Consider the following 24,357-nt stretch of genomic DNA (forward strand, 5'->3'; position numbering starts at 1 on the left):
TTCTTTCTTTCTTTCTTTCTTTCTTTCTTTCTTTCTTTCTTTCTTTCTTTCCTTCTTTTCTTTCTGTCTGTCATTGAAAGGTTGAAAGGTTAAGGGCCTTGCCTAGAGTTAGGTCACAGGCAGGATTTGATCTGAAGTCTTCCTCATCCAATGGACAGCCCTCTTTCCAATATATGCAGCAATAACAATGGCTGATATTTATAGATTGAATTATATTTATAATTTTAGTATTTATTATCCTTTTATTTATATAATTATGCTATCTAAATTATATTTATAATATTTGATTATAATATTTATAGATTTAAGATTTGTAAATCATTCTGCATTTGTATTTGATATATGAATGTATGTTTGTGATTATGTGTATATTGTATACGTGGGAGAAGGATGTGTTTTTGAATGCTATGCACGAATGCATACATTGAATACGTGTACAAATGTGTGTGTCAGTGTATGTGAGTGTGTCTGAGTGTATCACGGTGTGGGCATATGTGAATGTATATAGATGTGTTTTGCCTGGGGTGTGTGTGTGTGTGTGTGTGTGTGTGTGTGTGTGTGTGTGTGTGTGTGTGTGTGTATGCGTGTGTTTTTGTGTATGTGTATGTATGTGTATGTATGTGTATGTGTGTGTTTCTGTGTATGTGTGTGTGTGTGTGTGTGTGTGTGTGTGTGTGAGAAGCAGGTGAGCTGCAATCCACCAGGATGGGTGACTGACGGGTTTTAATTGTCCATGGAGATGATGTAGCTCTTGGGAGTCATTTAACACTCATCCTGAACAGTAATGGGCCTGATGCCCTACTTGTTGGATGCCAAGCCTTCCTCTGCGTCAGCTCAGTCCCTGCTTCTGCCTCAGTCTTTGCCCGTCTCTCTCAGCCCCAGTTCCTACCCCAAGCCCCATCTTAGTCCCCAGCCTGCTACCTGTCTGGCTCTCCTGCCTCTGCCGCAGCCTTGCTTCTCTCCCTATTGGCCGTCCTGTCCCTGCACCTACCTGTCTCTGCTCTCTCTCTCTCTCCCTTGCCATGTCCCTGCCCTTGTCCTTCCTTGTTTCTGATCCTAACCTCTTTCTGTCCCAGGTTGTATTCTCATCTCTACCCGTGTCCTTCTCCCTGTCTTTGCTCCTGCCCTGTTTCTTCGCCTGTCTTTGTGTCATCTTCGCTCCTGTCTCTCCCACTCCCCAAGGCCTGATGATGTCCTGTATCTGTCCCCCCATCCATTCACACACCTCTGCCCTGTACTTCCCTGTCCCTGCCCTTATCTATACTTCTAACCCTTCCCCAGTACCTAATTCTGTCCTTATCCCAGAATCCCAGAATTTCAGAGTCAATTTAATCTACTTCATAATTGAAGAAGTCCTTGTTAATTTCAGGCTCTCTCCTGTCTAGTATCACCTATCCCCTGGAGAAGAAATCTGCCTGGATGAGATCTAGAAGGTCCTTAGTTTTCCTTTTCCCTCCTCTATCTTGTAAAAATGTCTAAAATCTAATCCACATACTTCCATCTTGACCCCTCCTCTCCCTATATCATCATCTGGAAACCAATGTCCACTCCCCACTTGGGAAATCCAGGCAAAGAGAGAGAATCCAGGTCTCAGGCCTTTGCTACTATCCATCTTTCATTAAAAAGGGCCCTTTCTTCATCCTATGCCCTTACTGGATCTCAGGACTGGAGGCACCTAAATGCTCACCCATTCTAATACCCTTGTTTAAAAATGAGGAGATTGAAGCACAAGAGAAAAGGTGGAAACTGTTCAATCTCACATAGTGAGTCAGTCAACAGACATTTATTAAATACTTACTATGTGCCAGACACTAAGTTAAGGGCTGTAGAAAATAAAAAAAGGACAGAAACAGTCCCTGTCCTCAATAATCTCACATTCTAATGGGGAGACAACATGTATGTAACTAGGTACATATGAGATATAGTTAGAGTCATTAGAAGGTAATCTCAGAGGGGAGGGCACTAGGAGGTGGGGAGACTGAGAAAGGCTTCTTTAAGAAGGAAGGATTTGAGTTGAGTCCAGAAGGAAGCCAGGGAGACCAAGAGGCAGAGGTGAGGAAGGAGGCATTCCAGCCATACCATGACTGGGATATGAATGCCAAGGCACTCCAGTGCAAAGGCACACAGAGATGGAAGATAAAGGGTTATGTTCAAGGACCATCAGAAAAGCCAGTGTAAACTGAATCATAGATTGCCTGGACAGAATAAATGTAAAAAGAATGGAGAGGTGGGAGAGGCCAGGTTGTAGAGGGCATTCAGTGCCAAACAGAGAACCGGTGGAGCTCCTGAGGCCTCTAATTTAGAATAATCACTTTGACCTATGCGGAGGATGTAATGGACTTGGGAGCCTTGTGGCAGAGAGCCCAGATAGAAGGCTGTTGCAGGATGACCTGCACCAGGGTGGTGCCTCTGTGAGTGGTTGAAGGGTCATGATAGGCAGGATCTTGTGAAGGCAGAAATGACAAAGTATGGTAACAGTCAGTCAATCAACAAGCATTTATTAAGCACCTGCTGCATACCTGGCACTGTGCTAAGCACTGAAGATACAAAGGAAGACAAAAGACAGTTCCTGCCTTCCAGGAACTCACAGTGTAATGGGGGAGATGACATGGGAACAACTATGTGTAAACAAGCTATGCACAGGAAATAATCATCAAAGGAAATTAAGAGGGATTAGGAAAGGCTTCCTATACAAGGGACTGTGTAAGCTGGGACTTGAAGGAAGCCAGGGAAGCCAGGAAGTGGAGATGAGAAAAGAGCATTCCAGGCAAAAATGAAAATGCCCAAAGTTGGGAGATGGAGCATCTTGTTTAAGGAACAGCAAACAGACCAGTGTCACTGGAATGCTAAATATGTACATGGTGGGGAGTGGGATGCGTTATGAAGGGCTTGAAATGCCAAACAGAGGGTTTTGATTGCATTTGATCCTAAAGGCAATAGGGAGCCATTGAACTTTATTGAGGCGTGGGGGTAACGTGGTCTGATCTGCACTTTTGGAAAATCACTTTGGTGGCTGAATGGAGGATGGATTGGAGTGGAGAGAGACTTGAGGGAGGCAGACCCATCAGAGGGCTTTGTGGACATCTAGGAGTGAGGTATCGAGGGCCTGCACAGACATGGAGGGGGCAGTGTCAGAGGAGAGAAGGAGGCATATTCAAGACATGTTGCAAAGGACTGAGTATGAGAGAGGAGTCAAGAACACCCAAGTTGCAAGTCTGGGAGCCTGGGAGGATGGTGGTGCCCTCAACATCAATATGGAAGTTGGGAAGATAGGCGGGTCTGTGGGGAATGATGAGTGTTATTTTGGAACTTTTCAGACATGTTTGAGATACTTAAAAAATATCCAGTTTGGAACACAGGGCTGTAGCTAGATGTATAAATAAGGGAGCTATCTATATAGAGTTAGTGGCAGAGCTAGGCCGGAGTTCTGCCTTGGATCCCCATTCTTTTTGTACCATACCAGACCAACTTTACAGCAACCTGCCAGGGCCATTGTGTCCTGAGACACCACACAGAACCATCAAGAATAACTTCAAGGAATCTATGACCTGGGGGCAGGATAAGGAATAGGAGAGGAGCAGGGCATGTGGCTAGTGTAAACTCAATTCAAAACCCCAAATTTCTGGTACTCTACTGACCTACAGCCCCACCCTCAGAGGGCTGAGTAGAGGCAGGGTGTGATACACTATACAGATTGGGGTGTGTGTGTGTGTGTGTGTGTGTGTGTGTGTGTGTGTGTGTGTGTACCAATAAATAGCTCTAGGGAGAGCCAGGGCCATGCATCTGCTAATGCTTTGGAAAAAAAACAAACAAACAACCCATAATGTTTATGCCTGGTTTACAAATCTTAAACTTTCTCTTTCCCTAGCCATAGCTGCTCAGGGGCCAATTCCTATATCTAAGGCTATGTAACCTTGAGCGAGTCATCTCCTGTCTCTGAACTTCAGTTCCATCCCCTCCCTTCATCCCACCCCTACACATAGATAGGGCTAATGAGACCTGTTCTGCTTCCCTCCCTCCTATCCCCTTTCCAGGGCTGTTTGAGAATTAAATGAGGGGATGTGTATATGCAGCTACATGCATGGTGGGGACTCATTGTTATCCTGAAAGATGTTGACTTAGATGAATGAAAAGGGCAAGGGTTTGCTGAGTTGACATAACCCAGGCTGGATCCTCAGGACCAGATCTCCTCCCCATCCACCAGTGATTTACACCGCTCATCACTCTCCTTCCCCTTTGGCCCAAAGGCCCAGTCAGCTTGTGGGGGTCTGTCTGCGTATTCATGCCCCAGCAGGGCTCTCAGGAACAGCATTTGTGGCCTGGAGAAGGGTGCTAATTAGGCCCAGAACATGAGTTTGATATAATAATAACAACAACAACAAAAATAATTAGTATAGTATTTTAAAGGTCCTATACTATAGTATATACAAACAGTATTTGTATACCACCTTCAATAAGTTATAATAATGTAATAACAAAAATAATTATTTGTATAGCATCTTGAAGGTGCTATCCTATAGTATGCACAAATAACATTTGCATAGCACCTTTAAGAAGCTATGCTATAATTACGTAATAATATAATAACAGTAACAACAATAATTATTAGTACAGCATCTTAAAGGTGCTATACTGTAGTATTTGTATAGCACCTTTAAGAAGCTATAATAATAATAATAATAATAATAGTTATTGTTATATCAAACCCATGTTCTGGGCCTAATTAGCATCCTTTTCCAGGCCACAAACTCCCTTCATACAAATAGTTTTTGTATAGAATCTCTAAGGTTTGCAAAGTACACAGACATATTTTATCTCCTTTGATCCTCACAATAATCCTGGGAAGTAGATGTTATTATTATTCCCATTTTAAAGATGAGGATATTGAGACTGAGAAAGATTAATAGGATCACACAGCTAATCTGAGGCAGTATTTGAATTCAGGTCTTCCTCACTCCAGGTCCAGAATTCCCACTCAATCTAACCCTAGCTGCCTAAATGGAATAGCTTTGCTCTGTATCATAACCCCAAGTCGAACTTTGACTCCAGTGCCCAAATGAGCCCCAGATTGAGCCCCTAAGCCCAAGACTAAGCCCCTAGTCTGACTTGCTACTGAGAGCTAAACCTGACACCAGGGCCACTAAGCTTGGCCCTAGAATGAGTCTGGACACCACCTCCAAACTGAGCTCTTGCCCTGCTGCACGGTCCCAGTACTGTGATAGCTCTCTCCATTCAAATAAAAGAAGGGAACATGGTTAGCATATGCTGTCGAAGTGCCTACCAACAGAGCATGAATTGAGCATGTCAAATTGTCATCTCATTGCATTCAGCTTCTCATCTCTCTTGGCTCGCTTGACCCATTTAATCTTATCCTGATGCTTCCTTAGCTTAGCATCTGCTTGGGGTTCTGTGATCTTGTGCTTCTAATCTAATCCATATTCCTCATGTACTCACTCTTTCTTCTTTCCCTGCATGTGGGATTCTTTTTCACCATTTTACAGACTTCAAAATCTTGTACTCCACTGACTGTTTTTTTTTAAATTTTTTGTGGAAAATAACCAGTGTTTATTTTTTCTCCCACCTACCTTTTCTTTCCTCATTGAGAAGGAAAAGACAAAAACTCTTGTAATAAATATGTATGGTTGAGGAAAACAAAGAATCCCACATCGGTCATGTCCAAAAAGTGTATTTCATTCTGTAAACTGAATCCATCACCTCCCAGTCAGGAGGTGGGTAGCATTCTTCATCTTCAGTGCTCTGAAATCATGACTAGTCACTGCATTGATCAGGTTTCTTAAGTCTTTTAGAGTTGTTCCCTTTTACAACATTGTCATTGGATAAATTATTCTCCTGGTTCTCCTCACTTCACTCTCCATCAGTTCATACAAGTCTTCTCAGGTTTCTCTGGAACCATCTCCTTTTATCATTCTTTAAGCTGCAAATAGTATTCCACATACCGTAATTTATTCAGGCATTCTCCTGTTGATGGGCACCCCCTTAGTTTTCAGTTGTTTTTTTTTTTGCAATGACTAAAAGAGCCGATATAAATAATTTTACATTGTAAATGTAAATTTACATTTACATTACTGATATAAATAATTTACATTTCTTCATTAATTATTTCAGTTGCAAGACCCTCCTTCTCCTTGGTTAAGATGGGATGGTTATTTTAGTCACTTTATAAAAATATAGTTCCAAAATACTTCTAATTCGGATCAATTCTTAGCTCCATCAACAGGGTATCAGTGTGCCTATCATTCTGTAGCCTCTCTAACATAAAATATTTCCATCTATTGTTTTTTGGTGTAAATAACCTTAGAGCTGTTTTTTATTTCTGGTTACTAACTCTTGCTGCCTACACTGGACACAGCTTTGGCCAATTGTCATGCTTAAAAAGACACTATGTTTGGGCTCAGGGCTAGTGTGGGCACTGCTAGAAAGGATGAAAGGTTGGCTTTGTAGCTTGGGATTCAGTCTAGGATGGAACAGATTTCATAAAGTCAAAAAAAGCAAAGTAAGGATTGATAGAGTTAGATTTCAGGGATATCTTAGAAATATGGCCAAGGTCAGGCAGAGAGTGGATAAGGGAAAGTATGTCCAGTTAGAGTAGGGACAGAGTGCTGCTGGCAATGGGACAGGAGGAGAATCTTCAAAGAGTTTCAGGGAACTTAGTGACTGTCTCAGGGCTAGTAAATATCAGAGAGGGAACTTCAAGCCAGATCTTCTGACTTTTAGGTGCTAAGGACATCAGCCTTTCCTACACTGGAGCTGCTTTGATATTTTCCAGCTGTGTGACCCTGTAGAAGTCCCTAAAATCTTAGTCCTTCAGTTTTTTTTTCAACTAGAAAATGAGAACAATAAACCTTACACTCCGTGTCTCAGAAGGACATTATATGTAAAGCACTTTGTAATTCCTAAAGCACTATAGAAATTTGAGATTATATTATATCACGTTACATCACATCATCACATCTCATCACATCATATTATATAAACAAGCATTTATTAAACACCTGCTATATGCCAGGAATCCTTCTGGGCACCAGAAGTACAAAGACAAAAACGGAAAGAGTTCCTGCCCTCAAGGAACTTATAGTCTGTTGGGGGAAGCAACATGTACACTAATAGGTATTTGCAAAATATAAAGTAAATAGAAGCTATTTTTGATGGGGGGGTGGGGAGAAGGGGAAGGCACTAGAAGCTGGGAGATCACAAGAAGACTCATGGAAAAATCATAGAATTATAGAATTTAGAGATGAAAGGAACCTCAGTGGCCAGCTGGTCCAACCCATACAGGAGAGAAATGGGCGATTCTTGAGCTGAGCTCTGGAGAAGAATTAGGGATTTTAAAATTATCTCTCAGAACTCCACAGGCTCAACGTGTGGAAGGCTACAATCTACTCTGGAGGAAGCTTCATTCATACCAAGGAGATCATGGATCCATTGAAGTGTCATCATTACTACTTATGCACCCCAACTTTGTTGGAGGCACATACAAGATGGGGCCCCCAACACCATGAATGGCTGATTCAGCACATGTTTTCCTTCTGCCATAAAATGTTCTGAGAAAGCAAGTCCTCACTGTTGAGAAAGTAACTCAGAGCCTGTGTTCTAGCAGAAAGCATAATTCTCTCTCTTTCAGAGATGGGTTGAGTGTGAGGCTTTGCTGGCAGGACTGAGAAGAGAACGGGGTCTTCCCATGGTGTGGTGAACAATAACTGCTGAGCTCTGACTGTTTGTGGGACTCACATGGGGAAGTGGGATGGAGCTGTAACCACAGTGGTATGAATGGGCTTTAGCCCAGGGTGCCAATGTCTCGTGGGGCATACTTCCTCCTCTTTGGCTACCATCCCCATGCTCGCCTTATAGTCTTCATCCATCCCCTCAAGGGCATTGCAATGTAGTACTACTGGCCCCTGTCTATCCCCCAGTGTCCCATCCCCATTGTATCCTTCTATTCCCTTACAATTCCCCCTGAAGATAAGAGTCAAATTGCCTCTACCCCAACATGACTGGATCATTTTGACTCCAGTTGAAAATATTCCTAGTTTTAGTTCTGCATTGATGCCAGGCTCCACTGTGGCAGTGTGGAACTCCAGCAGGGTTCCCAAGACCTAGCAGGTTGTTGAGACATCCCTCCCACTTCATCACCTGACTGCCCCACGTGCAGACCTCCTCAGATTTATGATGCTAGCTCTCATGCTAGGGGGAAGCCCAGTCTTCGACGCCTGCCCTGAGCATGTGGTCAGACTCCAGTTGCAAATATTGTATTCTTTATTGATAGATGGCACCGTAATCTGGGTGCAGTAACATGCCAGACATCTGCACTTCCTGGCATTTAAAGGGAATTTGCTGTAATGTATTGTAAGGCATTAGCATAATAATTGCTAAGCATTCGCAGATGAATAGCTCACTGACTGATAGATTTTGTACAGAATCTGTGAAGGTTACATCGAGGGTGAAAACATTTCACTGTGTCAATGAACATACTTAATTTTTCTAGGAGTGCTATTTAAATTGTGACATTAGCATAACAAAGACATAATGCATTCGTTTATGCTCTAATAGGGAACACTGCCCATGGTACCTTAATCAGTGCATCCAGAAAGGATAAAGGCCAAGGAGGTGCTGGGAGGGGCCCGGACACAGGTGGCTACCTTTCAGGTCTTATGGCCCATGGCTCTAGCTGGGTAGGCATTCCTTTTAGAGTGTGCTCTTGAGGGCTCTGAGAGCAGAAGTGGACATGAACATTGCCTCAACTACAGAAAAAAAAATGTCCTTTAGCATAGGTAGGCAGAACCTCTCTGAAGTTCTGCCTAATGGAAGGTGGGGGTACAAGGTGGAGGGGTGAAAGAGAAGATGAAACTAGAGTGGGATTCAGGGAAAGCCAGGGAAAGTACTCAGCTGTGTCCATGTCCACCAGGAAAAAAGATGATGTCTGTGTCTACCACACTGTAAAGACAATACCAGACTTGAGATCGAGAGACCTGGTTATGAATCCCTACTGGACACTTTAACTGTGCGAAGCCGGAAGTTGGGGGGAAGGTTGTTAAAAAAAGTCATCCTGGTGACATGGGAGAACATGGGATGTGGAGTCAGATGACCTGGGTTTGACTCCCAAGTCTGGTGCTACTTACTCCTTTTAATGACTTTAGTTAACTTATTTAACCACTGTAAGACTCAGTTTCCTAATTTATGTAATTAGAGAGTTGGACCAGAATCAAGGGTTCTTAACCTAGGGTCCACGAATGGTTTTTAAAAAATATTTTGATAATTGTATTTCAATATAGTTGGTTTCTTTCATATGTATTTTATTTTATGCATTTTAAAACATTATTATGACAAGGAATCCATAGGCTTCACCAGAATGCCAGAAGGGTCCATTTAACAAAAAGTGGTTAAGAACCTCGGGGCTCTAATCCCTAACACACTATATAAATGGGAGTTATTATTATGGTTATTACTGTTGGAATAGAGCCAGGTAGCTCAGTGAGCTGTGTTGGCTCCCTCAGCCCCATCAGGGCTGTCTTAGGATGGAATTTTGGGCTCTGTCACTTGCCAATTCTCTGCTCTCTAAATTTGTTTTATTTTACCCTCTTTCCCTTAAGTACCTTTGGAAAAACCAAACATCTGTCTCAGATAAACTTTAGAGGAAGGAAGGTGATATCCAGGCCAAGGCTGGGGAAATATGGGGGAACAAGAGAACCCTAGAGGCCAGGGAAAGGCTGGTGGAAGCAGGGGGAATGCTAAGGAGGTTGCTGAGTCATGAGTTTGTCAGAGCCTTCCACCACAGGGTGACTGAGGCAGAGAGTGAGACACAAAGGACAAACAGAGAGGCCTCACCTGGGCCCTTAGGAGCCCAGCCCCTCCCTGCCAAGGTTATGCTGCCTTGGAGTAACTCCCATGACTGCCTTTTGCCTTGTGGAATCTGGGCTTAGGTTGTGCTGTGGATTCAAATCCAGCCTCTCTTACTGATTACCTGTGCTACCTTGGACAATCACTTCACCTTATCTGGTCCCTGGGTTTCCTTATCTGTGGTGAGAAGATCGGAGGAGATGGTTTCTGAGATCTCTTCCAGTCCTGAGTCTATGATCCTGTGATCTGTGGTATTTCATGGGTGGGTTGTGGGCCTTATAAGAATGAAGATGGACTCATATCTGGCATCCAGTCCCCCTATCCAGAAGGCCAGCCTCCATCAAGTTTCCAAGACTCAGGCCCTCAGCCTCTCCCTGCAGGGGCAGGGTCCACAGGGCAGCTCCTGTTACCATCCAAACCATCTTTGCCCTTTATCACCAAAGACTATTCATTCAAGTGTGCTCAGAAGGCTCTCCATTTCCAGGTCCATGGGTGTACCTGGAATTTAATGTGGGCACACTTTGGGGGTCTGGAAGAAGTCATTGAAGATGGCAGCCCTTAGGGTTACAGGGATCCCCTTGTGGAGCATCCCTTTTGCAGGGTGTGGGCTCTATGCTCTGAATCTCATGGATGCAATTGTTACAGCTGCTTGGGCCTGGGCCTGTCCTCCTCTCCACTCCCAGCCAGCTCCCTAAGTGTCCAGTCAAACCGGATCTCTGGTTGAATGTTGACCACCTAAGGGCTTAGCTGAGTGGGCAGATTGTTAGCAAAATGGAAAGAGCCCTAGATTTGAAGTCGGAAGGACTGAGGAATGTACCTTCACACTGCTACTTGCTCCTCTCATGACTTCAGCAAGACCCTCTCTAAACCTTAGTTGTATCATCTATAAAATGAGGGGTTCAGTCAAGGGGATGTCTGAGGTAGCATCCAGCTTTGAATCTTATCATATGACAGAACTTTGCCCTGCTAAAGCTACAACACAATGTATGTTTCCATTCAGGAAATTTAGTAATGCTAATTTTTACCAAAAGTAAACATTTAACAACCTAGCTCCCCTAAAAGGCAGGACACATTTTTAAGTTTAATCTGCATTCTTATTATTTTCCCAATCACTTTCTTAAGTCTAGACAATCAACAAAACATCAAATCAAGCCCTGATTGGTAATGTTTGTGGATTTCTGAGGTGTGGATGCTCACATGAGAAATTTGGCAACTGGCTCTCTCAAGCCGGATAGAGCTGGCTCCAGCAAATCCTTTTTTTTTTCTTTTTTTTAAATTTTAATTTATTTTTTTTTTATTTTTAGTTTTCAACATTTACTTCCACAAGATTTTGAGTTCCAAATTTTCACCCCATCTCACCCCTCCCCTCACCCCAGATGGCATGCATTCTGAACACCCCTTCCCCTAGTCTGCTATCCCTGATATCTCTCCCCCCCTTCCCCTTCTATTTTCCTGCAGGGCAGGATAGATTTCTGTACCCCATTTCCTAATATTTCTTATTTCCCAGTTGCATGTGAAAACATTTTTTTAAATATGTGTTTTTTTAAACTTTGGGTTCCAAATTTTCTCCCTTCCTCCCTCCCCACCCACCCTCATTGAAAAGGCAAGCAACTCAATATAGGCTATACTTGTGCAGTTATGCAAAACACTTCCATAGTAGACATGCTGTGAAAAACCAACTCTATTTCCCTTAATCCTATCCCACCCACCCATTTATTCTATTCTTTCTTTTGACCCTGTCCCTCCTCAGAAGTATTTGCTTCTGGTTACCCCCTTTCCCAATCTGCCCTCCTCTCTATCATCCCCCTACTCTCTTGTCCCCTTCCCCTCCTATTTTCCTGTAGGGTAAGACAGATTTCCATACCCAATTGAGTGTGTATGTTATTCCCTCCTGAAGTCAAATCCTATGAGAATAAGATTCGTTCATTTCCTCTCACCTTCCCCCTTTTCCCCTCCAATGTAAGAGCCTTTTCTTTTCTGTTTTTTTGTGAGATAATTTACCCCATTCTACCTTTCCCTTTCCCCTTCTCCTAGTATAATCTTCTCTCACCCCTTAATTTTATTCTCCAGATATGACCCCTTCATCTTCAACTCACCCTGTGCCCTCTATCTATCTATCTATCTATCTATCTATCTATCTATCTATCTATCTACACACATAAAATTTTTTCCCTCCAACTACCCTAATACTGACAAAGGTCTCATGAGTTACAAATATCATATTTCCATGCAGCAATGTAAATGGTTCAACCATAATAAGTCTCTTAGGATTTTCTCTTTCCTGTTTACCTGTTCATGTTCCACTAGAGTCTTGTATTGGAAAGTCAAATTTTCTATTCAGCTCTGGTCTTCTCATCAAGAATGCTTGAAAGTCCTCTATTTCACTGAATGATCATTTTTTCCCCTGAAGAATTATACTCAGTTTTGCTGGGTAGGTGATTCTTGGCTATAATCCTATCTCCTTTGCCCTGAGGAATATTAGATTCCATGCCCTGCGGTCCCTTAATGTAGAAGCAGCTAAATCTTGTGTTATCCTGATTGTGTTTCCACAATGCTTGAATTGTTTCTTTTTGGCTGCTTGACATATTTTCTCCTTGACCTGAAAACTCTGGAATTTGGCTACAATATTCCTAGGAGTTTTCCTTTGGGGATCTCTTTCAGGAGGAGATGGGTGTATTCTTTCAATTTCTACTTTGCCCTCTGGTTCTAAAATATCAGGGCACTTTTCCTTGATCACTTCTTGAAAGATTATGTCTAGGCTCTTTTTTTGATCATGGCTTTCAGATAGTCCAATAATTTTTAAATTCTCTCTCCTGGATCTATTTTCCAGGTCAGTTGTTTTTCCAATGAGATATTTCACATTGTTTTCTAATTTTTCATTCTTTTGGATTTGTTTTACAGTGTTTTGATTTCTCATAAAGTCACTAGCTTCCAATTGCTCTATTCTAATTTTTAAGGAAATATTTTCTTCAGTAATTTTTTGGACTTCCTTTTCCATTTGCCCAATTTTGCTCTTTAGGTCATTCTTTTCTTCATTGGCTTTTTGGACCTCTTTTGCCATTTGGGTTAGGCTATTTTTTAAGGCATTATTTTCTTCAGTATTTTTTGGGGTCTCCTTTAGCAAGCTGTTAACATGCTTTTCATGATTTTCTTGCATTGCTCTCATTTCTCTTCCCAGTTTTTCCTCTACTTCTCTTACTTGCTTCTCAAAATCCCTTTTGAGCTCTTCCAAGGCCTGGGATTGATTCATACTTTTCTTGGAAGTTTTGGATGAAGGAGCTTTGACTTTGTTTTCTTCTTCTGGTTGTATGTTTTGATCTTCTTTGTCACCAAAGTAAGATAATATAGTCTGATTCTTTTTGTGCTGCTTGCTCATGATCCCAACCAATTACTTGAATTTTAAACTCTTTGTTAAGGTAAGAGTCTGTTTCCAATGTGGAGAATGTACTGTCCCAAGCTTTGGGGGTTTGTACAGCTGTTTTCAGAGATACTTCTAGGGACCTGAAAAGTGTCAGTTCTTTCAAGGTGCTATGATAAGGGCCGAGGTGTTTCATCTCCACTGCCACGACAAGCTCCACCACGCCAGCACTCCTCCTCGCCCCAGGACCACCCCTCAGAACTGTGACCCAGATCCAAGCAAGAGATTCCTGCCTCAGCCCTGGCAAAGAGATCCTTGATCTCTGATCAAGGCCACTCAATCAGCCACTCGATTCCCCCTTAGTCTGTGGGCCAGAAGTTCAGAAGCCAGCCGCTGCCCTCGGGGCGGCTGAGATCTAGCTTCTTCTCTCACCGCAGTAACAGACTTTTCCCACTAACCTTCTAAGTTGTCTTTGGCATTCGTGGGTTGAGAAGTCTGGAAACCTCCACAGCTGCCTGCAATTCAGTCCTCTGAGGCCTGCTCCAGGGACACTGCAGCCTGCGCGCCCACGCCAAACTGTGCTCCTCTCCCAGCCTGGTGTGATATACCTTTCTGATCAGCCATCCAGGTTGTCTTGGGCTGGAAATTTGTTTTACTCTGTTTTTTTTGTGGGTTCTGCTGCTTTAGAATTTGTTTAGAGCCATTTTTTGCAGGTATTTGGAGGGGTTTGGGGGAGAGCTCTAGCAAGTCACTGCTTTCCCTCCGCCATCTTGGCTCTGCCCCCCTGGCTCCAGCAAATCCACAAGCAAGGTGGTGAGGACAGGGTCAGGAGAGCTGGAGTCACAGCCCAGCCACTGACTAACTTGGGCGAGTCCCTTTGGCTCCTTAGACTTCAGTTGCCTCTTCTGTCTATTGAGGGGTTTTGACAAGATTATCTCTAAGAAGCATTCCAGTGCTGACATTCTTAAATGGAATGAGTATCTCTGGTACATGAGGATGGTTACATAGTTGGAGCAAAGGAGCAAGAGACTTAGTCCTTGCCCTTTAGAAACTTGGGAAGATAAGACTTGCCCACATGAGATGTTAAATGTCCCCCCTTTATTCATCACCCACATAGTTATCATAAACAAAATCATCCTAAAACTGTAATTGCTGCTAGAGTCAGCTACAAACACCTTGAGTTCTCATGTAAAGGCTTTTGCAGTCCAATTCTGGACTATCCTTACAAGCTTATTTGGGATCACTCCCCTTTACACTCTCTACTTTGCAGCCAAACTGGCCTGTCAATTATTCCTTGTACACAACATTCCCTCCCTCATCCATATACCTTTGCACAGGCTGTATCTCATTCCTGGAATGCACTCAATTTTCTCTCCTACCTCTTAAGAGTTCCTAGTTGTTTTCAAAGCTCAGCTCACCTCCTACATGAGAGTTTTCCTTTTCCAGCTGCTAGAGTTTCTATTATGGGTAGCTAGGTGGTACAGTGAATAGAGTGTCAGGCCTGGAGTCAGGCTTGATGAGTTCAAATCTGACCTCAGACATTTACTAGCTGTGTGACCCTGGGCAAGTCACTTAACTCTGCCTCAGTTTCCTCATCTGCAAAATCAACTGGAGAAGGAAGTGCGAAACTATTTTGATGTCTTTGCCAAGAAAACCCTAAATGTCATCACAAAGAGTTGGAAATGACTAAAAACAGACAAGGGTCTCCCTTGCATTTATTTTCTATAGATTTCATCTTTATTTATTGGTGTATGTATTGTCTCCCCCAACAGAATGTAAGCTGCTTAAGGGCAAGAACTGTTTTGTTGTTTTCTTTGTATCTCCAGATCCTAGAACAGTGTCTGAGGTATAGTAGACGCTTAATAAATGTTTTTTGACTGAAATAACACCTTGGACAGCTACATGAGGGCCACCACATATGCCCATTCCCTACACAGTCACATACATCTACTCTCTGAGAGTTCACTGCCTAACCAGAAAGGCCCACTGGGACAAATATGAATGCAGGTGATTGAAGACAGGTAGATGGTTATATCAGAGGACTAGCCATTCTGCATCACCAAAGAGGGGATACAGTCAGTGGTGTGAGTTTCAAACTATGAGGAATCACTGTGGACAGCACTGATTGGGAAGACTTCTTGGAGGAGGAGGTATCTAAAGTGAGTCATGAAGGATGGGCAGAGTTTTACTATCTGGAATGAAGAGAGATAATTTCAGGGGAGGGAAAATTGCCTGAGTGGGAATTAGTCTGATTTTAGAGAAAATGGTGAAAAGAACAGATGATCAAATTGAAAATTGCATATAGGGGAGTAGCAGAAGATCAGTTTGGGGCCATTTCATTTAGAACCTTGAATGCCAGCTTCAGGAATCTAGTCTTCATCCAGTATAGAATAAGAAACCATACTAGCAAATGACATGATGAATGTGGTGTTACAGGTAGGTTAGTGAACCAAAGTGCATCCCAATGGAGACAGCACTGATCTTGGAGTCAGAGGACACAGGTGCAAATGCTGGCTCTGTCACCTTTGTGATCCTGGGCAAGTCTTTTCCTCTCCCAGAGCCTCAGTTTCCTCCTTTGTCAAATGGGAGAGGCTAAGGGAAGTGGGAGGGAACATGCATTATTAAGTACCTACAATGCTAAGCACTTTACAAATGTGATCTCATAATGACATTTGGCCCACTTCTCTCACAGGGAGATCCAGTGATGTGGTATGAGAGGTAGCACCAAGTGTTGGAAAGAACCCTAGAACTAGAATCAGGGGACCTGAGTTCAAATCCTGACTTTTGCTACTTCCTCTTACAGTTCTCCGAATCTATGATTCTTTGTAACTTTAGGCAAGCCCTTCCCTCTCTCGGGATCTCAGTTTCCTCAGATAAAATATCTAAGGTTCCTTCCACCTTGAAATCCTACAATCTTTGTGAATTGTAAAACATTGTAGTTATCTGAGTTAGCAAGTAAGTTATCCTTACTTGCCTTTTCAGAGGTACATAAAATGGAATTTCTGCAGAGGGTAGAGCTTGAGCTAAGCAATGAAGAAAGATAAAGTTTCTGTGAGGTGGAGGTGAGGAGGGAGGGCATTCCTGGCATAGACGACAGCCTGGAAAAAGGTACAGAGACCAGAGATGAAATGCCTAGATCCTGTTCCTCTCAGTTCTGTTCCCTCATCCTAATTGAAAGGGACCTGGCCAAGGATGTGAGCAAGTGACAGATGAGACCCATGGAATTAATTGGAAGGAGGAGCTGGCTTAGAGAGGGCTGGCCTGTCTTCCTGGAAAGATGTCATGTTTATGAAGCAGAAGTTGAAAATGATAAAGAAATGTACCGGCGTTATAATCTGGGGAGATAAAAGGGTGTCATTTGCAGCTATATTGATGCTGCTGCCTCTAGGGGTGATGGGGAGGCTCCTGGCTCAGAGTGGGGATCTGGGTGGTTGAGTTCACTTAATTAGTTTCCCTCCCCAGGTGGTGATGATGGGGGAGCCTGGAGAGCCTTAACCCAGACTCCATGGCTGGCAATGAGTCACTCTGTTTGCTCAAATTGCTGACGGTCAGACAACAGGAAGGCTACAGTTGTGAGCCAGGGCCCTTTGGCACGGCCACCCCAAGTGCATCTGTTCCCAAGTCTCCCACTGCCAGCTATGGCCAATGGAGGCAGGTGAAGGATGATTAGGAAGCCTCTTCTGTCTGAGTGCTCAGTTGGAATTGTCCATCGGGAGTGGATTAGGGACAATCTGAGCTACTCACAGGTAGGTGGGGGACCCTGCCCTTTTCCAAGCAAAGGGATCCCTGGAGAAGCCTCCATGCCCATAGCCAGTGCTGGCTCACCTTAATTCCAGGTTCTTGACCATAATGATAACAACTCATGTTTCCATAGCACTTTAGCTTTACAAAGTGCTTTCCTAGAGCCACAACTAGGAATTATTTTGCCTTGGACAAAAACGGTTGAACAGGTTGTAGCAGAAAGTGTGTGTGCGTGGGTGGGGTGGGATTTGCATCAATCCACTGCACCACTCCTGTAAATTGAGAGAAGGGGCAGCTGTCCCTTAAATAACCCAATTTATACTCCTATTGGGAGGGGATATTGTATGGCAAACTGGCCTATAGGAAAGAGTCTCCAAGGAGCATAGGGTCATATATGCAAAGCTGTAAGGAAACTCAGCAGCTCTCTAGCCCAACCACTTCATTTTACAGATGAGGAAATTGAGGCCCAGGGAAGTCAAGTTATTTGATCAAAGTCACATGGGCAATAATTTAGGCACATATTCTTTCTACCATAGTGCATTGCCTTTCAAACCCTGAGTGTGGTAGTTCAGGACTAGGAGAAGGAGTGGGATTGCAAAGCACTATAGGGCACAAAATGATTGTTTCAACATGGAGGCCCCTGCCCCCACTGCCATCACCCTGGTACAAAGTTTCAAACACCCCACCATGACCCTGCATTTTCCTCACAATCCTATGAGGTAGGTGGTATCAAGACTGTTGTCCCCATTTACAGAAAGGCCCAAAGAGTCTATGGCACTTACTCATAGCCTAGTAGGTCGATTATCTGAGAGAGGACAGGAACCCAAGTTTTCTGATTCCAAATCAAGGGTTCTGTCCACCAGGTGGGCCTGATTGAGTCAAGAGACTTTAACTTTAAAAAATAGGAATTACATGGTGTGGTGTTGAGAGCATTGAAATGGGAGTAAAAAGATGCAGGTTTGAATCCTGGCTTCGTTGCTTACTACTTAATGTGACCTTGAGTAATTTAGTTATTCAATAATTTAATAAATTTTAATTAACCACTTGCCATATGTCAGGTGTTGTGCTGGATGCTGGGATAAGACAGACTTAAAAACAAAATAGTCCTTACACTCAAGAAACTTCCATTCTACTTAGGGGAAACAGCATGTTTACAAGTAGGTACAAAGTATATTGGGAATTATTTCAAAGGTAGGAAAAAACTAATAACTGTTGGGAAGGGGAGGTCAGGAAAGGCTTGATAAAGCAGTTAGCATTTGAACTATGCTTTGAAGAAAGCTTGGGGTTCTATGAAACAGAGGTACAGAAGGAGTGCCCTCCAGATAAAGTGGACCTTTTATGCAAAGTGTAGTAAGTTTAAATAGATAAATATAACCTAATGTCCAGCACCCCACTCTTTGGGATCAAGTTCAAGCTTGAGGGGCAAGATCAAATCATCAAGTCTTAATCTCCCATCCCTCAGATTTTTTTCTGGAATACAGGTCTCTACTGGTATAGATAAAAGTTCTCAACACCCAATGTGCAAGCATTCAGGGTAACCGTGCATATTAGGTACAGGACAGCCTTTTTTAAAACTTCACACTAAAATAACAATAACAGCAATAATGCAATGAACACTTAAAGGATTTTCAGTAGCTCATAAACAGTTAATCTATCTTTTTTTCCTCTATAGTTAATCCTATCTTCATTTAGGGATCTATATCGTTCTATAGTCTCATAATGTCACCTTGTAGTTGGACTGTTGTGAGAACGAAAATATACTTTGAATTGCTGTAAGGCACTAGTGAGTGAATTAGGTCTGAAAAAAAGTGGTGTGAAATCTAAGGGGGGTTACTGATCAAGGAATCCGAGGAGGCTTCCTGGAGGAGGTGGTGTTGCAGTTGTTTTCTAGGCAATGTGCCACATTCTCAATCACATATGGCATATGATAGAAAATAAAATTCTCTTTTGGCCCTGTGGGCCATATTCCCTCCTGGAGTCAAACATAATAAGGGCGGGGGCTGAAAAGTGCCATCTCAGCATGTTGCATCCCTAGCTAATATAAGCAATATGCAGGCGCATCATTGGAAACACAGATTAATCATCTTCATCCTCAGTCACCATCCCCAGCCAGATTTATCGTGGTGGGAGCATTAGAGCCCCCAACTTTATGGTCCTGTAAATTACACAGTGGCTTGTGCCAGAGTCAGGCAGGCCTCTAAATCACATGTAATTGCTTGTAAATTGGGAAACAAATACTATTTTTGCTTAAATTAATCACTTTGCTGATTTCCCATAGGAAATGTTGTGGATGCACATTTGGGTGGTGAGGGTCTATGGATGCTCAGGGTCAGCTTCCTTCAGCTCCAGTTTTCTTTGTGTGTATGAATCTTGAGCACGACTGAGTTGCTTACTACATTGAAGAACAAGGCCCAATAGACCTTGCCTGGGTTGCTGAGCCATGATGAGCTGAGCAAGGAGGCAGTGTGGTGTGGTGGAAAGAACACTGGGTATGGAGTTGGAAGACCTGGATTTGATTCCTGGCTCTGTCATTTAATAGCTGTTTGACCTTGGGAAAGGCTCTTCATTTCTCAATCTCAATTTCTTCATTTGTAAAATGGTGGTAATGGTACCTACATTGCCTATCTCAAAGGGTGGGCAATGTGAGGAAAGCGCTTTTAAAATATTAAAGTGCTATCGAAATGGGAGTATTATCCTCTCTAAGGCAGCTCTCAGGTTCTTCCTATGTCTTTTCTTCCCTAGGCAAACCTTCCTCAGTTCTTTTGGCTGATACATAAATGTCCTGATCCTCAGTCTCTTCTCTCCGTTCTGATCACCCACTTCTAGAATAGCTATAGCTTTCTGGAGTCACTCCTCAAATGCAGAAATAAGCCCATCTGCTCCCCTCCTCAATCAAGGGAGGAGTTTGTCAGAGCTACCATGTATGCATTTGGGGATTTCTTTGTCACATGTCCCAGACTTGCAGACACAGCTAAAAGGCTCCCAGCCACCTTATCTTGCTACTGGAAGCACCCAAAGAATTCAAACATAGTTGTTATTTCATTCATTCATACATTGGTGAAATGAGATGGGGGGGGGACCACACTGGATTGGGAATCTGAAGACCAGGGTTCAAATCTCAGTTCTGACATTTACTAGCTCTAGGATCCTAGACAAAGCTTTTGGACTCTTTGAAACTGTTTGCTCATCTTTAAAATGTGTATAAAAATCCCTTCATCAAATACTACACAAGGTCACGGGGAGGAAATAATTTTGTAAATCTCTGAGTCCTAGAGAAGCAGAAATGACTGTTATTAGTATTTGTTTATTAACGATCCATTATGTGCCAGGTCCTAGACAATAGCTATTTACTGAGCACTTCCCATGTTCTAGGCTTTGGGCTTAGCTGCAGGAGAAACAGATGAAGAAAACATTCCAAGCTTGTTCCCCCTCCTCACCAATTGCCAGTTGTCCTGCATTCTGTGAGAGTAAGTGACATGAATCAGCTGCCCCTTCCTTTATGCAATTGATGTATTCCAGGAAAATTGATCTCCCATCATCCTTTTATAAATCAAATCCTATTTTAAGGGCACCAGGAGAACTCATTATCCAATGGTAAATCCTTTTGTGAATTGAAGCTTCTCTCCCAGTGTCTGCTTTGAAGGCAGATATTCCTGTGTTGGGGTTGTAGAAAGCGAGGGACTCCCACACTTCCAAAGTAGTTCCTGGGCTTGGGAGACCCAGCTGCACATGGGATAAAAAGGGCCAGATCCTCATCTCTCAAGATTTTCCTTCTCTCCCTAAAGTCCTGAGGGACAGTGGAATGAGTCCTGGTTCTGGACTTATGGGACCAGGGTTTAAATCCTACAACAATGCTCATGATCAGTGTAACTCTGTGCAAATCACTTAATCTCCATGGACCTCAGTTCCTCTCCTATAAAATGAACAATTTGGACCAGATGGCTTCTGAGGTCCCCTCGTGCTCTCAACAACAACTACAACAATAACAATAACAAATCTAGGATTCTACGCTCCTACCTGTTAGCCTGAATGTAACTTTTGTCTCTTTCCTTCCCTTCACCTCTCACACCCAGTCACCAAGTCCTAGTATATTTAACCTTAATGAATCAGTAAGCGCTTATTCAATACCCACTATGGCAGCTGGATGATTTGGTGGATAGAGCACCAGTACTGGAGTCAGGAAGGCTCCTCTTCCTGAATTCAAATCTGGCCTCAGACACTTCCTATCTGTGTGACCCTGAGCAAGCCACTTAGCGCTCTTTGCCTCAGTTTCCTCACCTGTAAAATGAACTGGAGAAGGAAATGGCAAACCACTCTAGTATCTTTGCCAAGAAAACCCCAAATGGGGTCACAAAAAGTGAGACAATTGAAACAACAAAACAGCAACAATAACATGTCAGGCACTGCGCTAGACAAATATGAATTAGTCCCTGCCCTCAAAGAACTTAGAACCTATCACTGGAAACAACATGATACATATAAGTGCATGATTAATGATTCAAAGTATCATGAAGTAGATGCAGGATAAAGGCAAGGTGATTTCACGGGGAGCAGTATTTAGCGCGACGTGTCTGTTTCCCATCCATCTTCTCCTCTCTACTCCCAAAGTCACCAATCTAGACACAAGCTGTCATTACCACCTTCTTGGACTGTTGCCATACCTTCCTAACTAACAGATTTTTCTGTTTTCATTCTTTCCTTTTCGATCTAGCTTTCACATTCAGCCACATGCATCGTGTCTTTCTGCTCAAAATCTTTCATCGGTTCCCAAGCAAAATATAAGCTCCTTGGCCAGCATTCAAGGCTTTCCACATTAATAGGTCCATAGACTAAGAACTGGAAAGAATCTTAGAGATCATTTAGTCGAAATGCCTCATTTTACAGATGAAAAAACTGAGGCCTAAAGGGATGAAAGGAGATGCCCAAGGTTATACAGGTAGGATATGAAAAAGCCAATATTTGAATCACAGTGCTCTGATTCCAAATTCAGCAATATTTCCACAGTACTATGCTGCCATCCTATTTCTTATGACTACCTCATATGTACTCTATCCTCCAGCCAGCTTGAATTACTCCATGATCCATGTCCATCCATATTCCGCATTTTTATGCCAGCCCACCCCTGCATATACTGTTCCCTAGATTTTCAATGCCCTCTCCCTGCTCCCATTTCCACCTTTCAGAATCTTGCCCTTCCTTCAGGGCTCAGGTCAAATGTCACATCCTGTAAGAGCTCTTCCTAATAAGGGAAAAGCCCTACATTAGGGACTAATGCTTTTAAAAGAGTCTGTAAGGAGAAAGCCCAGATAGGAAGAAATAATAATAGCAGTCACATTCCTCTTTTAAATCATATTTTATTGATATCTTTTATTTTTCTATAAGGGCAGGTAAGTGGCACAATAGATAGAGTACTGGGTCTGAAATCAGGAAGACTCATCTTCCTGAGTTCAAATCTGGCCTCAGATACTTACTAGCTGTGTGACCCTGAGCAAGTCACTGAACCCTGTTTGTCTCAATTCCTCATCTGTAAGATGAGCTGGAGAAGGAAATTGCAAACTACCCCAGTATCTTTGCCAAGAAAACCCCAGATGGGGTCATGAAATCAGACACAACTGAAATGACTCAACAACAATAACATTCTTATATTACCTTCACTTCTGAATACTTTATTCCCCCTCCCCCACGAAACATCCTTTATAACAAAGATTTAAAAAGAAAGATAAAGAGAGCAGTCAGCAAAATTAACCAATATATCAGGTGTTTCTGACAATATATGGAATATTCCAAACCCATAGTCCCCTACTCTGCAAAGACAAGAGGGAGGTGACAGCCCACATTTCTAGAGTGTTTTGCAATTCTCAAAGTCCTTTACTATCTCATTTGATTCTCACCACCATCTTTGAGGAAGACAGTGTATTATTATCCATATTTTGTGGAGGAGGAAAGTGAAATTCAGAGAGAAAAGGTCTTTTGACCTCCATCATCCAGCAAGTTAGTGGTATCCCTGGGACTTAAACAGGGTCCTTTGCCTCCAGATCTACTGGTCCATTCACAGTCCATGGTTCTTCCTGACACTTTCCCTCTTGTAGGTCCGCAGCTTGTGGGGACGTGCTACTTCCACCACATCCTTATCCTAATGGAAAGAGGAAGGCAAATCAAGGAAGGCTCATAAAACTTTTAAACTTGGAATGATCTCAGAGATTAACCAGTCCAATTTCCCCACTCTATAAATGGGAAAATTAAAGACCTGAGAGAAGAGACTCACTCACTCAAGGTCCACCATCCAGGAAGAAAGAGGTAGGGTTGGTGAGAGCCCCCCGGGGGGGGGCTTAACTTCCAGGCAGAACTGCTTTCCATGCCTCCCTTGGACTTAATCATGTTAAATGTGCTGATGGGTTATACTTTAATTGGATTTGGCAATGCTTTAAATACAATAGAGAATTTTTTAAATCCTCCCTCGTGTGTGGATGTGGGGAGGGGCGGGCAGCGTCGGCACAAGAGAAAAAGCAGTGAGCCCTAGCAGGAGCAGCGTGCTGAATTCAGAGTCCGAGGAATTGGGTCGGAATCCTGGCCCTGCTATTTAATTAGGAGCTGGGTTACCTGGGGACAGTCACTTCTTTCTAGATCTCCCATTCTTTCTCTAAGGAATGAGGACTTTGACTGGGTAAGCTCTAAAAAGATAAGATGTTTGTTGATTGAAAAAATAAATAAAAGTAGAACGATAGGATGGTAATTTCAGAGTTAGTCTAGTCCAACTTCCAATGCTCCAGTTTAGAGAAAGAAACTGAGGCCCATAAATAATTTAACTGAGGTTAAGTTATTTGCCTAAGGTCACACAAGGTCCCCCACTGCGTCCTGGGCCATCTCCAGTCATCCTGATCGATATCTGGCCACTGGACCCAGATGGCTGGGGAGGAGAGAGTGAGGCTGGTGGTTTGCACAGCCCTCCCTCACTCAAATCCAATTCACTTGCATGTCATGGCATCACCTCCCTGATGTCATTGGTCCTCTTCAAGAATGAAGGACAAAGGGGCAGCTAGGTAGTGTAGTGGATAGAGCACTGGTCCTGAAGTCAAGAGGACCTGAGTTTAAATCTGGCCTCAGACCAAACACTTGACACTCACCAGCTGTGTGACCCTGGGCAAGTCACTTAATCCCAATTGCCTTAAAAAAAAAAGATTAAAGGACAAACAACAACCTCTGTGAGTAGTAGTAGGAGTTGCCCCACTGTGGACCCAACTGAAACTGGTGAGTTGAGCAACACAGCTCTTCCTTCCTTCCTTCCTTCCTTCCTTCCTCCCTTCCTTCCTTCCTTCCTTCCTTCCTTTTTCTTTCTTTCTTTCCTTCCTTCCTTCCTTCCTTCTTTCTTTCTTTCTTTCTTTCTTTCTTTCTTTCTTTCTTTC

General features: G+C 43.0%; 1 protein-coding gene across 1 annotated transcript in view; it reads left to right on the forward strand.

Moving 5' to 3' along the window:
- GRIK3 (glutamate ionotropic receptor kainate type subunit 3) overlaps positions 1-24,357 on the forward strand; it is a 308,237-nt gene that overhangs the window by 75,451 nt on the left and 208,429 nt on the right. The gene's annotated exons all lie outside the window — the stretch shown is intronic.

This window comes from Vombatus ursinus, unplaced genomic scaffold (assembly GCF_900497805.2).
Source record: "Vombatus ursinus unplaced genomic scaffold, bare-nosed wombat genome assembly UNPS02014775.1, whole genome shotgun sequence".
In the NCBI taxonomy this organism is placed as follows: Eukaryota; Metazoa; Chordata; class Mammalia; order Diprotodontia; family Vombatidae; genus Vombatus; species Vombatus ursinus.